This window comes from Pleurodeles waltl, chromosome 11 (assembly GCF_031143425.1).
Source record: "Pleurodeles waltl isolate 20211129_DDA chromosome 11, aPleWal1.hap1.20221129, whole genome shotgun sequence".
Lineage (NCBI taxonomy): Eukaryota > Metazoa > Chordata > Amphibia > Caudata > Salamandridae > Pleurodeles > Pleurodeles waltl.
Genome location: NC_090450.1, coordinates 351,798,986 through 351,815,538, shown reverse-complemented (window position 1 = coordinate 351,815,538; position 16,553 = coordinate 351,798,986). Strand labels below are relative to the sequence as shown.

Genomic DNA, 16,553 nt, shown 5'->3' with positions numbered 1-16,553 from the left:
AGGGTGAACAGTAAAATGCTTTGTTCAGCAGAAGACACACTACACACAGGCTTAATAATACTACTGCATGTCAGTGAAGCTACTGGTGGAGCAAACCTTGAGTACATCTGCTCTCTTTCATGTCCAGCTATTGTGTGCCTCGCATGAAACAGGAAATATTATAGTGCGCACACAATGTGCAAGTTGATGTCCCCCACTGAATAGACTCACAAGGAGAGAGACAACTTTAAATATGGCTTAGCCACGGTGTAGCCATTTATCTTTATTCACACAGCATCAGCAAGTAATGAGAACCATTGTTAAGCAGACATTAGAGTTATGTGAATACAGTACCTAAGATCAGCAAAACAGCTCAAGGATTGTACAAGCAGTACAATTATCACCACTTTCCAGTACAGAGCAACATTCCAGAATGCATAGTGCCAGAAGGCCCCATTTCTTATCCATCTCCATGCCCTCAACCAGGGGTGTCTTGGGGTTTCATGGCAAGCATACCTTAGTGGCAACTTCCCCTCCATCTCACAGAAGGATGGGCAATACCCGCAGTGCTATACCAACACCTACACCAGGCTATCGCATAGCTCTCCGTCCCTGCCGGGGTACCTGTCACCAGTGTAATCCCCCCAGAATGTTCAATTCCAGGCATCCTGGGGTAGGGCAGAAAGGCCCAGGACCACCAGCAGGTCAGCCCCCCTCCTGCCTGTCCATTGCTCACACAAATCAATACCTCTCCAGGGGGTCAGCTCAGTAAATCAGTCCAAATATTAGGGTAACCCCCTTTTTCTGCTGCGAGCAATTCCACCACAGGGCGAAGAGGTTATTGACATTCTCGCCCTTCCCCTGACACCACTGGGAGGCTTCAGCAATGGCCCCTAAAATTGTGTGAATGGGAAAAGAGGAACCTGAGGACCCCGGATGACAAATGTACCCCTTCACTACAGGACAGTGCTCCATCCCCAGGATACCCCTCTATGGGTGCTTCTAGTCATACCTCTGTACCAGCACTTACCATTGGGTATATGGGCCAAGGCTGAAGACACAAGCACCATAACAGCCTTGGAGTGTACAACCAGACCATTCCAGATGCCAAATATCCATTTGATCTGGCAGTGTAAATAATCCAACATAATACTGTCCCATCCCAACTAGGGGGCCTGAAGTGCCCTTGCTCACCACCTTTGTCCATGGATGGATGTTCTCTTCTGAGTCACTTGGAATCCTCATATTTTAATTAGGACTCCTCACCCTCACGGTTGGAGCCTGTTACTGGCAGATTGCTCTGTCTTCTTGAACCAACAATCAACTTTTTGTCTCATGGTACTAATAGCTGAGCTCCAAATCGATGTATAGTTTAAAAATTATTCTCTGTATCGTGGGGTTCAGCTTTACACTGAGTGATACTGCACCTGGAATCACTTGGCCATACTGACCCAGGTATGATCACCAAATGAATCCCAGGTTCCATTCCAGGGGTTGACTCATCATTCTCCTGTAGTGCCTCAGCAAATATCTACTCCCACCCGTCTCTAAGAGGATGGTCCTAACAATTGAGCCTCCCCTGATCATGGCTTCCAATACTATACCGGGTGCTCCAATTACCAGATAATGGACAGAAGACTTGTTGCTGTACATCCTTTGACCTTTATCCAGGAGGATCCTTTTTAATTCCCCACTGGTGGGGGGGAGGCCTTAAACCTACAAACATTTATCTAAAAAAATGCCATGATGATTTCTGAGTATGATAAGCTGATTCCTAACTTCTTCCTTATGTTTTTGTTTCTCTGTCTATCGGGCAGGAACCTACATAGTTTAATTCCACAGCAGCCCTTCAAATGTATGCCCCGGCCTCCGCACATTGGCTGAGAGTGCCTAGGGGAGATTACCTTCCGCAAACTCTGCAAGGGGATGGGGAAAGAGTAGCACAGCCTGAGTAAAAGGACATTTGAACCGGAAGGATTCACTGGACACTGAAGTGCAGTGGGCACCTGCCCAAGTGCCTAACTATAGAAATGCAAGCTGGAGCTGCCTGGAAGCTTAGTGGGCATCTTTTGATGAACTAGCCCTGTAGTTTCTCTGAAGCACTGCACAACTGTCCTGCTGCAGCTCCTGCCCTGCCTCCATGGAGCCCCCAGCTAACTCAAGAAGACCAGAAAAGCCAGACAGCACATGGCATTTTGCCCTCCTTTTGTCCCCGAGATTGGAGCTATTCTGATGAAACTTCCACCTCAGCAACAACTGATTCCCACACATTCATTGAGCTCTTCTGACCCCACTCCAAAGACTGTGGTGGGATGAATGAGAACTCCAATGCCACAGGTGCTTGTGAAATGGGTGATAAATCTGCTGGGGGAGCACACCCCTTCCTATATCAAACTGGTGGTTTCTGGGCCCCAAGTGTGCTAGTAGCCCCTTGTGCAGCTTGGCACCTGGGTGCCGAAGTGCTTCCTCAGTGTAAAGACAATACGCCCAAATGCTGATACAGTCCTTCATTTTACTACAGTGTTCTTTTAACGTTTCTGAGCACGAGCTAGTTGTGAGCCTTTTGTTTCCTTACCTCTACTGTAATATATTGGTATTGTGCCTTTCCATTGCACGTGTGTTCTGGGCCACACAAAGATTGGGGACCATTGGAACTTCATGCATACTGAAGATTCACAGTCACTATATAAAGAAGTCAGCCTCAGATCATAGTTTCATCTTCCTATCGACTATTATTTGATTTAACTTGGGACTAATTTCTCCATGAAATATCTGTTTTCATTTAGGAGACCCATTTTAGTGTGTCATTACTATTACATTTGTGTATTGTGCTTCTATTTTGGGTTACCCTTATTCTTTATGATGTATTTACTAAATATGGACACTGGTATCAGGGGCCCTCGGCTTCACCGTTTAAGTGAGTTAAGTGAGTTAAGTGGCCCCAGTGATCGCATGCAACAGAGAATCTGGCACAATGGAAAAGAACAGGTTTCCTTGAAAACAAAGAAAGCTCGCCTCTAAAACGAGCAGCACGCGAACGCTTATCTCGTGTTATCGAAGACACAAGTTCAAGAGGTGTACACAGTCTCAGCTGAGATGTCCTCGCACAGCTGCAAGTTGTGCCTCAGAACACGCATTAAATAAATATTAAAGACTACGTTTGAGACTATATAACTGTTAGACAGATTACCGGCATTATTGGATTGTTAATGATCAAAAAAGAAGTCCCTTTCGCAGAGGCAGTGCTTTACTTCCCCTCATTTATTGATTCTGGAGTGAGACCACGTCATCTGCCAGGACGCGGTCCAAGCGTGTACCTGACTTGTACTTCTCTGCTTATCACTAGGGTGTATTCGGTAGAGCTTGGTATTCCTCTTTCCCGGAGGAAATTACTTGTCGCTTATTCTGCCTGCAGTGTGGAGATGGGGTGGTGCCACCCCGTTTGAGTAGCAGGCGTGACAGTTAGGTGTAGGCATTCGACAGTGAGTGAGTGAGTGACAAATCTGCCCTCCAGCAGACATTCAGGAACAGATGAGAGACAGATGGACACCTCGGAAGAGACCCCGCAAAAATGAGGATGCTATTCAGAAGACTAAGTCATATTCTTTTCCAGTGAAGCGTCGTTATCTCTATATGTCAGCCGCTCGAAGCCAAAGGAATACCGGCGCCTTGTAACAGATCAGGCGTCACAATGAACCTCATTTGTTGCCCATGTTTCCTGTAACTGAACTTTATCGAAAAGGTTAATATATTCTATCCAGTTTTTCAGATTTAATTTAATTACCGTCCCCACTATATTTAAATTTAGTACTTTTTCGTCATAGACCGTGAGGGGTTTGGAATTAAAAGCATTGTGGCCAGCGACGCACTCCAATGGGTGCAGTATATTATTAACTGCAGGGCGATAATTTAACATTGCCTAAAGCCAAAGGGAATGATTTCCCTATGATAGAAAACCACTTACATTGCAAAGTCCTTGAAATCTTTTCAGTTGAATGATACGTCATACTCGGAGTACAGAGCTACAGGGATACCAAACATCATCAGCGGACATGCTGGGATCAGTCATAACTTCTGAAACCTGCAGTATTTGTCCATGGCAACAACAGGATACTATCCCGTCACAAATATCCCATAATAATCAACAGCAAGTTCTTCCCAGATGCCCTCGGGTAGTAGGATAGTTTGCAGTGGCTCAGAAGAGGAAGGCAGTGCGGGAAAAGGTACCAAACACAGCCCTGACAAATTTTACCAAAGTAGCCCCCTACTCCATAGAGTGACACAGCAAAGCAAGAGAGCCTGAACACAGCAAGGAGGGTCTGGGTGTTCTCAACGCGTGAACTTTCTTATAAAATGATGGGTTAAATAGTGCAATTTGCAACATGTTTTATCATATGCTCCCCTTTCCTCCCATTTTACAACACATGTTTATCATATTCTGCCTTTATTCCCTCATTTTACAACACATTTTATCATACACTGCTTTTCGCCACATTTCCATCTCTCTTGTGGCACTGCAGGCAGAAGGTGGCTTGGAGGTAGTTTCTGCCGGTGGAGACAGTTGAGCAGCCACACGTTCTTACAGGCGCCACCGAATCCAGAATACCCGAAATACACTTTTATACATGTAAAGTCGTGCATGCATAGTGAGTTAAAGCTGAATGACGCAATATCTGATTTCTACTGTGCGTCACGTTGAATTTTCAAACTCAATGAAGTGGTGATGAAGCAGTATGCCAGCACTCCATGCAACACGGTAAACAACAGTGTGCCCAGCAATAATTGCTCATACACTTCGATTCTTCCTCTCTTGCAGTAATCTCCTAAACATCTAACTTGTGGTGTTCCTCAGGGATTTTCCCTTGACCCATCGTTTTGGAAGTGAGTGTATGTCGCCCCTTTCGCTCATCTTATCTACTCTCGCGGGCTGTCTTTCATGGCATACGCAGATGATATTCAACTTCAACATGGACAACATGACGAGCAATGCTCAGGCCAGATTTCGCACCTCACTTTGTGATGTTGCCTGCATGAGGAACAGCTTCCTTAAGGCAGTTCTCTTTGTTTAGGTTCATCCAAGGGTTCCATTCCACAATTTCAGATGTTCAGAATGCTGCCACCTGTCTCCTCAACCGCATTAGGCATTCTCACATCTTTTGCCTGATTTGCCTTGGCTTTCCATTGAAAGACAAAACTCTTGGTTTAAGCCTTCTGCATTTGTCACCAAGCTCATTACAAAACTGCCCTTCCAGCATATGTTTCTCCATTACATCCCTACTCAGCATCTTCACTCTTCACATCTGTAACTCCTTGTGTGCTTAAAGTGAAAGAAGCCGATTTTCGGAGCTATGCTTTCTTCTAACTGACTGTTAACCGTTAAAACAAGCTCCCTGTAATGATCAGGCTCCATTCCAATCATGTATGGCTCCTAGTTGTCTGAAGACTTGGTTGCTCTCTGGTTGTTTTTTTCAGACAATTAATCTGATGCACGTTATGCCAATGCTTATATATCTAGACAACGCTAATACAAGCCACTGCATGGATTTGATCCTTCCTGTGGAAGAAAGGTGTGCCCGGAGTTCCCAGTACAAGTCTGTTCATTGTGGTGGGTTGGGTAAGGAAGTGGGTATGGTTGACATAATGTATTAGTGGATCTCACTGAAATAAATGACTGGCTCTTTGGCACTGACTCAGATCCGGCAATCCAGCTGGACCTTTGGGTTATTGTTGATATGTATCCTGTAAATTGTCTGTACCGAGGCTGTGTGCCAGCTGCAATTTCAAAGCTTCCTTGACAGTGTTTTGTCTTTGGCATGAAGCTATAGGAACCATGGGCTGGCTTAGTCACTTGACTAGTAAGATACTGTTTTGGGTTAGTTTGTGGCTCACTCAAGTATCTATTCTTGAGAGATTCTTGGTCTAGGAAATGAGTGGGATATCCACGTTGGGAGATGTGCCATGCCAGGGTGAAATGGTTGCATATGAGCTTTTACAAAAGGTCTATTTATTGTATAAAAGCATTTCTATAAATACATGCATTTGCAAGAGAGGGCGTGGCTGAGACAGCCAAGATAGTGGGTGCTCTTGCTAAGCGAGCTCCTACATCTCTGTCTGACCCTGCACCATCCTGCTTGCCCCTGCGGGCTCCCACTGACACCATGCATGCCTGAGTGGTGGCATCAACCCCCCTCCTTGTCACCCAGGGTCCCCTAGGAGTGGGAACAGACCGTCGGTGGCCATGGTGGAGTGTACCTTGGCCCATCCTGGGAGAAGAGGAGGGAAGGCCTGTGCTGCACAGACTATTTGATACCCTTTCTTCAGTCAGCTGGTGTCCCCCAGTTTTGGTGCCCCCATGCCCACTGCTGGTGGCGTGGACTGCGGCACCCTAAATTACTGCAGTTTGCCCACCGAGCCTCTGAGCCTCCAAGGCAGAACAGCGGGCTCTCACTCGTATTGTCTGGTGGCTGACATTCTTCTGCATGAAGGCGTTGATCCCCGACAGCTTTGGCAGATTGTGATTGGGCTCAGCAAGCAGGCCTGGAGGTGAGGAGGCCTGTGCTGTACAGCTGGGGGGTGGTGTGGCATCTGTAGCCCCTCTCCTGTTTTTGGCTGGGGACACCCAACCTGTGCATTTCCACATGCTGCTGCTGGTAGCAGTGGCCTGTGCAGGACAATAATTGGCCAGACAGGCCAGTAGTCTGCGAGCAGGACATGCAGAGACCTCTTATGCAGGGCCACGTGGCCCAGTGCTGCGGCCCTTGCTTCGCATCAGCTGGCCCACCCAGCCTGGATTTTCATCTGTTCAGTGGCATGAAACACTCTGTCAAAGTCATAGCATACTAAGAACGTCCATTTTGTGCCCATCAGGTGAGACTCTTGGAGCGTAAGCACTGCGCGCATATTTCGTTTGGCATAGCAGGTGATAGCGGTCTGTTTAATGTGGTACTAGACTGTTCATATTCCAAGAGGGGACCGAGAAATTAACCTTAAGGGAAGATTTGACAGTGGTCAGGGAGTCCAGAGCTCCAGGTCTGAACTGTAGTGGGGATCCCCAGTGAGCAATGAGAGAATATGTCTGCTTTGCACTGGTATTGAACAGTAAATGTGTGCAAGAGGAAAAAGAAACTCCCCTACATAGGGTACCAAAATGGAACAAAGCAAACTCAAACACCTCAACAGCCCTTACCCCAGAAGCATATGTCACCCGAAACATCTCTAAAACATAACACAAATGATATAACATGTACGGGGGTCCAATGTAACCTCCGATTACAAAGGATCTGATCCGTGAGAGCCATTATTATTATAGATACGGTATGCACCATGGATTCACGTTCAAGAGGGAGGGTAAAACCGGGCCATACATCACTAAGAGTGCAGCAGGCCTTCCGCATCTTCAATTAGCTACGGAGGATTAATGTTCTGCTGGGTCAGCCAATGTCTCTTGTTCCCCCCCCCTCTGGAGGACAGTCCAGAACTGGGGTGGCAGGGTTCAAGCTAACCACGGGGGGTGATGAGCTCTGTTTTTTGTCCGAAGTGTCAGGGGACTGGAATTGCAGCGCCATCCTTTCCAAGAATGAGTCTCCCTGCAGGAGCGGGATCCTTCTGAAGTGTCTGCTGTCATTACCTGTTGCCCGTAGAGGTTCTTCCTCTCTGCCACCCATTCCCAGGCTTCATCTGGGGTTTCAAGGAATTATGTCTGCACATTGTGTATCAACTTCAAGGTAGCTGGGAATATCAGCATGTATGGTTAAGTTGATTACCAGCAATTTCTGTTTGACCTTGTTACAGAATTTCCACCTACGATGTACTAGGGTCGTATAGACAGGGAATATCATTAGACAGGTGGATTAAAACATTAAGTCCCCTAACGTCCAGGCTCCTCGAAGTATTGCATCCCTGTCCTGGTAGTTCATTATATGAGCAATCATTGGTTGGGAGAGCGGGCCAGGGAGAGGTTTCTGAGACATTGACCTCTGGGCCTGTTTGATCACAAACCACTGCAAGAGCACCCCACCAGTATCAATGATTTGAGCCACTTCTCCAAGAATTTATTCGGGCCTGCGGCATCAGATCCTACCAGAAACACCACACACAATCAGTTATTACGGCATGACCTGTTTTTGGCATCCACTGCCCTTTATTCAAGTTGTCTGATATTTGATAAGAGCATCATTACAGTGGATTTGAGGGCCGTAATGTCATCTTTCATTGGGGGCACACGTGATTCAGCCTCTGTGACCCAACTGGCTACACTACGGAGATCATGGCAGAGCAGAGTCATGTCGAGCCCCAACTCGCTAATCCGGGTCTCCATCACTCCACGTGAAGCCTGAATCTCCTGTAGGATGGCTCCAGTGTCCGGAGGTTCAGTCTTCCACATCGGTGAGAGACCCTCGGGTGGTCCCCTCGAAGCTCCACTGTGGGGCATAATTAATTTGTTGATTTTGGTCTGGGCTCCCTGGCCCTTTTCTTTTCCCATGGTGAATCTAATGCTGTTGTCAGCTGAAGGTAAGTCCAAGACCATGAATGGCCCGTTTGCCCCCCCATCTCCAATCTGGGTGATTGGTGTACTTACTATAACTTTTCACACAAATAAGGTATTTAAACATAGCCCCTAAAGGGCATCATCTTCTTAATCAAAACAATACAGCTGCAGACTTCTGCCTCTGGAAGGCATTGCGCAGCATAAAACCTCATGTTGAACACCTTCTGGCCACAGAGACTGCAGCCATAGCAACATGGAGAGCACAGCATTCCTAACTGGGGAGCACATGCTCCAGCCTGGGGAATGCTTTTGTGTTTGGTCACAAGTGGACATGTGTGTACCTGTGTGTGCAAGCATGTGAGGGCTGCGCGTGGGAGACTCCTGTCGTGTACATTCCAGGAACTGAAGGTTTATTAGCCAACATGAGCAGCTTTGTTATGTTATGGTATTTTTAAATCTAGATTTTCAAGTTGTATTAGAGACATAGAATAACATTGGAGACAAAGCACACCTCAGATTATTATCAACTTGGTAATACAAATAACAAATGTATGGTCTTAAAAGATCCTCTTTATAAAGCCAGTGGATGTCCAGCTAAACATGATAGAATGTGGGGATACTGGGAATCATAATACAGTGCAACTCAACTTACTTACTTACCCAATGAAGTACCTATGTAAAACAAGCAAAATACTTGATGAATGATTTGCTTCCATGTGATGATTGATTCTGATGATGTAATGACTTATATATCTAAGTGTTAAGGAAAATAGTGACAGCCTGTATGCTCCACAGATCTTTTGATGCATTCTTGTTGGCATTCTGTATCTCACAAGGCCAATAAAGTTGTTTATAAAAAGACATTGAATCACTTTAACCATAGGCCAGGCATCTTCATTTACTTGGCTCTGTGGAAGTTCCTGAAATTTGTCACATGGAATCAATATTCAGTAAATAAAGAGGCTGAGTACAAGGGAAGCTTGTTGTGTCTGGACAACCTTACCAGCTGATAGAGGGGACAAGTTCTTCCAAGGGCAGCAGAGCAATGTCCAAATTGCTGTTTCAGCCTAATACCAGAACTTCCCCGGAGATGCCAGTAACACTGGTTACACATCCCAAGGTGCCCAATGGACCTAATCCTGCTACATCATGTTTCAATTTGCCAAATCAGCCTACGATTACTATAATGTCCACAAGCTGCCACAAATTACTAAACACTTTATCAGGAAACACATTAAGTTGCTGCACCAGCCAACCACCAGCAAATCTTTATAAGACTTTTACATGAAACTAGGACCACTGGAGCCCCAATCAGCAACATGCCCCCCACCGCCTACAAAATGTCATACTAAAATAAATTCCAGGGTGACCACAGACCATAAAAATGTCAGCACCCAATCCAAGGTATGCTTGAAGTGTGCAAAAACTACAACCATTTCTGCCACAAGCTGACACTTTTGTTTATATCCCATTTTTGTCAACATGACCTCAGGGAATCAGGGTCAGCAACACTCAGAAGAGTCACCAGTATGTGTTGCTAATTCAGCCTGTTTGCCCCAGCTTCACCCAGCACCAGGAATCTCCCTCTTCGGACAGCCAGTCTCACCCACAACCCCTCACTTCAATTGAATCATTTATTTGGTAATGCAGTTTCATTAAGCCTATCCATAAAACCTGCAATATCATACATCGAGTCAATTACAACACAATATTACAATAGCGCAATTCATTACATGGACTAGTAAGAGAGTGATTTATTATTTGGGGTGGGCAGTGGTCGACCACAAGTAATAAAGTTGCTACCTGTTAAATCCAGGTAAAGGCTAGAGAAAATGTGTGAAACGTGTAGAAGAACTAAAACAGTTACAAAGTCAAAATGACAACACAATAAAAAATCCAACTCCAATTTATAAAAATAGAGTACAATTTAATAAAAGTAATGACACCAAGATGCCAAAAATTTAATACAGGTCTAGAGGTATAAAATTTAAAGAAAGTGAAGGAAAAAGCAGCAAGAAAAAGTAAAGCGCCACTCAGTAATGTTCATGGTTGAGTGGGACCTTGGCATATCAGACTGACCGGGATGGACTGCGAGTCAGATACACCAAGCAGGTTTGTTCTGGTCAAAAATGTTACAGTCTGACTTAGTCTCTGAAATGGAAGTCAGAATCCTCCACTGGGGCAAGGCAGCAGGCTGTATCTAGCAAAGTCCCTTTCAAGTGTGATCAGTACTGAGCAAGGTCCCGCTGAAGTAGTTGATTTTGGCAGGAGAAGTTGCGAATGGGACAGGGAAAACTTGTGCCCAAGGAAGTCTATCATCTGTCAGATACTTTGACGCCGTCACCCGGTCAAGATTGTTACCTTTGGAATGAGTCTATTTGTTTGACCTCAGGTTTCTCCAGCGGGGCAAGGCAGTATGTCGTATCCACTAATGAGTTACACGAGGCCAGATACCTCCTCACCGAGGGCTTACTTTTTTTTAAAATCTGTTTATTAAGCATAACATTCACATACCAGTACATTGGCTGTTAACAATTTATCGAATTATTTGCTTGCATATATAAACTTGCACAGCCTCGTTGCATATTAACTGGTATGAAAGAGAGAGAGAAGAAATCAAATTATAAACAAACATAAGATATTGCTAACAAAGCAGAAAAAGAAGAAACATACAGCTTAAATACTGTGCGACAACTACTTGCCGAATAACAATGCAGCTAAGCACGACTAATGTCATTGATAATATTCGCTACCTCAAACAGAGGTAGGGAGAGGTTAGAGGAAGGAATGCAGCTGATATATGTAAGTGTGTGTAGAGCGGGGGATAGAGGGGGGGCAAGGATTATGTTTTGCGGAGTTCAGCGGGATGCTGAGCATAGTTGGCATTGAGCGAGCTGGGTTTGACCTGCGTAAAGTCTTGTACACAGTGAAAACAGCCTGATGTGTTAGGTTAATACTTTGAGGGTAAGAATGAGAATGTCAGCAATGTCAATAAATGAGATTGAGGCAGTACAAGTATCCTGCTGACCGTATCCACCTGGCTGTGAGATTTGTGTATGGTGCACTATTCACGGGGGTGCAAGTCATCGCGCGCTTCTATTGCCACCACAAAGGTATTCCAGACTTCGGGGCCCACCTCAATGAGACCTTTGCGTTGCAGTAGGTTGAGTGTCTGCGCCTCGGCCTGTGAACGACTATGTAGGTCGCGCAGCCAAACCAAGTGGGATGGAACATGTGGAGCCTTCCAATGTGTTGCAATCAGACGTTTGAAGACAACAAACGCTAAGTCTATGAATCTGTGTGTCTGTTTATCTCCCTTAGTACGGTGACGTATGCCCAATAAGCAGGACTCTGGTGTGGGGGATAATGCGAGGGATGAGATGTCTGCTATGACGTTTGTAACTCGGTGCCAGGCTGAGTTTATTGAGTGACAACTCCAAACCATGTGGTAAAAGTCAGCTGCCGGGGTAGCACATCTTGGGCATGACGGGGTTGTGTTCGGGTATATTCTTAGAATGCGGGCTGGGGATAAGTAAGAATGGTGAATATAATTGAATTGGGTGTAGCTTAAGCGAGGATTTCGGGATATTGATTTGATCGTTGCAAGAGCTGCGATCCAGGTTTTTTGTGGTAATGGTGTAGGAAGGACCATGTCCCAGCGTGCTTTAGCGTGCGGCAGGGTGGTACAGACTGCTGCTAATAGTATTTTGTATATTTTAGTTATGGTTCCTTTTGCGCTATTGTAAGGATAGTGGTGAGCAATGGGGATTCAGGGGGTTCGTTATTGCCGAGGCCCCAAATCTTGTTTAGCAGCCGTTTAATGGCGCTGTATGTCAAAAAGGCCCCATTGTGCATCACCCCGGCAGACACCAGTTCCGTAAAGGAGTACAGCGCGGAATGGGAGTATAAATCGCCTACCTTCAGTGTATTTATGTCCCGTGTGTTATGATGTATTGAAATAATTTGGGTGCCCGGTAATTGAAACAGCGGTAGCAAGGGTGAGTAAGAGGGGAAGGGGGTCTTGCCATGGACATATCTATGCCAACAAAAGCGAGCTGCTTCCATCAGTATGTGTTTCGAGGGTAGGGAGTGAGGGGTGGATAACAATGTGAGCAGCAGCCCCTTGGGGGCCATACATGACTGCAGCATTACGCCCTCAGTGGAAGGGGCATCACGCAGCCATCCAGTCAGCCACGACAATTGAGCGGCTGCGTAGTATCTTTCGAGGTTAGGCATGCCCAACCCACCCATTTCCTGCGGATGTTGTGTTATGGTCAACGCTACTCTACGTCTATCTTTGCCCCAGAGTAGGTCGGTTAATATTGAATGTAATTTACTAAAGAAGGAGCGTGGCAGGCACACTGGAAGGGCAGTGAAATAATATAGGAACCTCGGGAGGATAAGCACCTTGGCTATTGCTACCCGGCCCATCGGGGATAAGGGGAGTGAGCTCCAGAATGGTATCGAGCTGCGAGTGGATCTCACTACTCTGTCAATGTTGCCCTCTTTTAGATCTATAACAGAGTGGTAAATCTGCACCCCAAGGTACTTAATGGTTGTATGTGACCACAGTAGTTTATATTGCGGTAGTGTTGTATGTGCATCAGCCGGGATGGAGATAAGAGGGAAGATACTGGATTTGGACCAGTTGAAGTGAAGTCCAGAGGCGAGGGCAAAGGAGTCCAGCAATTTCAGCACCTCTGACATGGAGGTAGAGTGATTACGCAGATAAATCAGGGCATCATCTGCATATAGAGATATTATATGATAGGTGTTAGATTCTGGGATGCCCCACATATGCGCGCAACCACGTAGTTTGATTGCCAGTGGCTCCATGGCAATGGCAAACAGCAAGGGGGACAATGGGCAACCTTGTCTGGTGCCTCTGCTTATGGAAAATGCTTCGGAGATAATGCGACCATTTTTTACACGTGCTGTGGGCTTAGAGTACAGCGTTTTGATCCAGTTTATGAAGCCAGGTCCAAAGCCGAACGCCCTGAGTGTGCAAAGAAGATAATTCCAGCTTAGTGTGTCAAACGCTTTTTCAATATCTAGGGAGAGGGCGACCGCTTCGGTGTTTGTGTTGTTGTGCATTATATGGAGCAGTCTCCTAATATTTAGGAAGGTGCTCCTACCAGGAATAAAGCCGGACTGGTCTTGATGTATCAGACTCGGTAGGTAGGGGAGGAGCCTATTCGCTAATATTTTCCCTAATAATTTGCAGTCTGTATTTAGGAGGGAGAGCGGTCTGTATGATTTAACGTCAAGGGGGTCCCGACCAGCTTTTGGAAGGACCACTATTAAAGCTTCGCGCATAGAATCTGGCAGTTGCAAATTATGGTATGCCTCATTAAACACTTCTACGAGCGGGGGCAGGAGATGACTCGCATGAGAGTTAAAGTATTCCACCGGAAGTCCATCCGATCCGGGGGTTTTACTGCGCGCCATTTGTGCCAAAGCTGAGCGCAGTTCTTCAATGGTAATGGGGCCATCCAGAATAGGGGTGTTATCGAGGATAAGTTGGTTTTGAGAGACAAGTTGTAGTATATCAGTTAGGTGTGATTCCGGCGGAGGGGGAGGAGACGTATAAAGTGTGCGGTAATATATGAAAAAGGCTTCATTGATGCCTGACTGAGTGTTAACAATATCGTCGGGGTTTAGGCGTATCGCGCCGATAGGCGTTGGCTGTGAAGGTTGTCGAGTCAGCCAGGCTAATAGTCTACCAGATCTATCTCCTTCAGCGTGCTGTCTTGTCATATAATGTCTGTAGTCATGTTTGCCTAGCCTAGTATCTGCTTTGTTATGGGCGGCCCTGAGCGAGTTCAGTGTTGTTAGTATGGTGTCACGGTTTCGGGCGGGTCTGATCAGGACTTTGGTTGGGACACCCCTTGAGGTCACTGAATATCCTAAAGAGGTAGTACACTGGGGCAGAGGAGCAGCTAAAGGCATACACGGAAAGGACAGCTATGGATAGGCACAGGAAACAGGAAAGTGAAAGCAGAGCAACCCTTGTGTGAACAAACAGGAAACGGATTACCAGTGGACAAACACGCTGGGGTTGTACACAGAGTAAGGCGCAGAACCTCCCACAGTGACAGGGAATCTCAATGCCTCTGTGCAGTTTGCTCTTACAGATAGTCACCCTGCCAGCCCCATAGAAAGGAGGCAGCAGAAGTGATTCTGTCTCTGGACCCTAGAGCACAAACAAGGATAGTACTTACATACACAGGACACGCTCTTGTGGGTCCAGCTGGAAACACAGTGGCGATTCCTGAGAAAACAGCAATAGCACACTGTCACTGTTAGGCACGAAATACAACGTAGAACACTGGACAAGGATGGGGGCTGGAATTGCCTCCTGGAAACCAGGAGCCAACCCCAGTACACAGGAGGACACGTATACACTGGTGAAGACTGATAGAACACTTACCAGACACAAAGAACCAAGAAGAAACAGAAACAGAAGGGAACAAACAAAGAGGCAGAGGCAAGAACTAGGAACAGGCTCAGGCTGAAGCAAAGGCGGGACTAGGACTTGAAAACAGGGCGCAAACTTCTGGCTGGGACAGACAGAGACAGGACTGGGAAACTGAGAACAGGCTCTGGCTGGAACAGGCAAGGACAGGACTGGAATACAGGGAGTAGGAAATGAGCAGTAAACAGGACTGGGAAACAGAGAGAAGGTTCAGGCTGAAACAAGGCAGGAGCAGGGCAGAGAAACAGGGAGCAGGCTTTGGAAGAAACAAACAGGTACAAGGCTAAGAAGTAGGGAGCAGACTCTGGCTGGAACAATCAGGAGCAGGGCAGAGAAACAGGAAACAGGATCAGGCTGGAACAGAACAGGAACAAAACTGGAACACCATCCGACAAGGGGTCTGTAACACAAAGGAATTGAAGTCCGATGCACGACGGGGAGCTTGAGGGAATGGCTGCTTATAAGCAGTTCCAAGCTGGGCTGCACAGGAGAGGTTTCAGGTGTGTGTGGTTTCGGACACTTGCAAGTCCTGGAGGAGAGGATCCAGTGAAAAGGAGCAACTGGACTTCTCCCATAGAAGGCAATGGGAAACAGAATCCGGGTTTTCCTGACTACCAAGCTGTGCATTATGGGATTTGCAGTCCCAAGAAGCAAATGTAGTCCTACACAAGTGTACCATGGAGAAAAGAAAAACAAACAGGAGTCAGCAAGGGACTCTAGATAGGTGTTCAAGGTGATTCTCAGGCTTCTGACAGTCCCCTTACAGCGCCCCCTGGAAATGGGACGACCGAGTCGTAACAGTATACCCCCTCCCACCAGTCTGCTCAAGAAGAGAAGGCGATCCTTTGGCTGAAAAAAGTTGAAGAGGAAAAGCCACAACAAGAAAATCCAACACCAACCTTGGTTGATAAGTTTACAGTCCTGCCATAGGTGAAACTTCCAATGAGCAAAGCATGTATTAATACCCATATGGGCTCCGATGTCTTTCCTCTTTATTGTTCGAGTGATACGGGAGGAGTGCATGGAGTTAGTTTCTGGTGAAGTGGATTCAGGAGCAAGGAGATCTGGAATTGCATCATGGGCGGTATTCTTTAGGACTTTAGTTTCCTGTTCAGTACTGTCTTCTTTGGAGGACATAATTGGCGTATTAGTAAGGTCTGTAACTCCTTCCGACAAGCAGGATATGTCTGTTTCTGCAGCAGTATTTGCATTGATTGTGGTCTGAGGCTTGCAAAGCATAGAAACTTGGGAGACATGGGTAACTGGTGTTCTCAAGGTGAACATGAAAAATTCAGAATTTTCTTTAGTTTTGGATGACTTCGGAGTATCAATCACAGGATCAACAAGAGTTTTTAAGTCTTTAGAAACTGGATTAACATCTGAAAATGTAGAAGTTCCACAAACTAATTCTTTAGGGTGATCTTCAGACAAGACTGGGATTTCTTCATTGCAAGTGATCTGTGGTGTGTTCGTGGTATCAGAAATGGTTTCTTTGCAAGGCGTTTCTCCTACAGGTAGTTGATGTTCAACTCTGTTAACACTGAAAGGTTGTTCTTTGGAAAGAAATGGAACCGGAGTCTCTTCAGAAATCGCCTCTACATTGGTATCTAC

The 16,553-nt window shown here is 46.1% G+C and overlaps 1 protein-coding gene across 1 annotated transcript in view; it reads left to right on the top strand.

Moving 5' to 3' along the window:
• Positions 1-16,553, top strand: part of SNED1 (sushi, nidogen and EGF like domains 1) — a 2,603,997-nt gene that overhangs the window by 1,731,251 nt on the left and 856,193 nt on the right. The window lies entirely within an intron of this gene.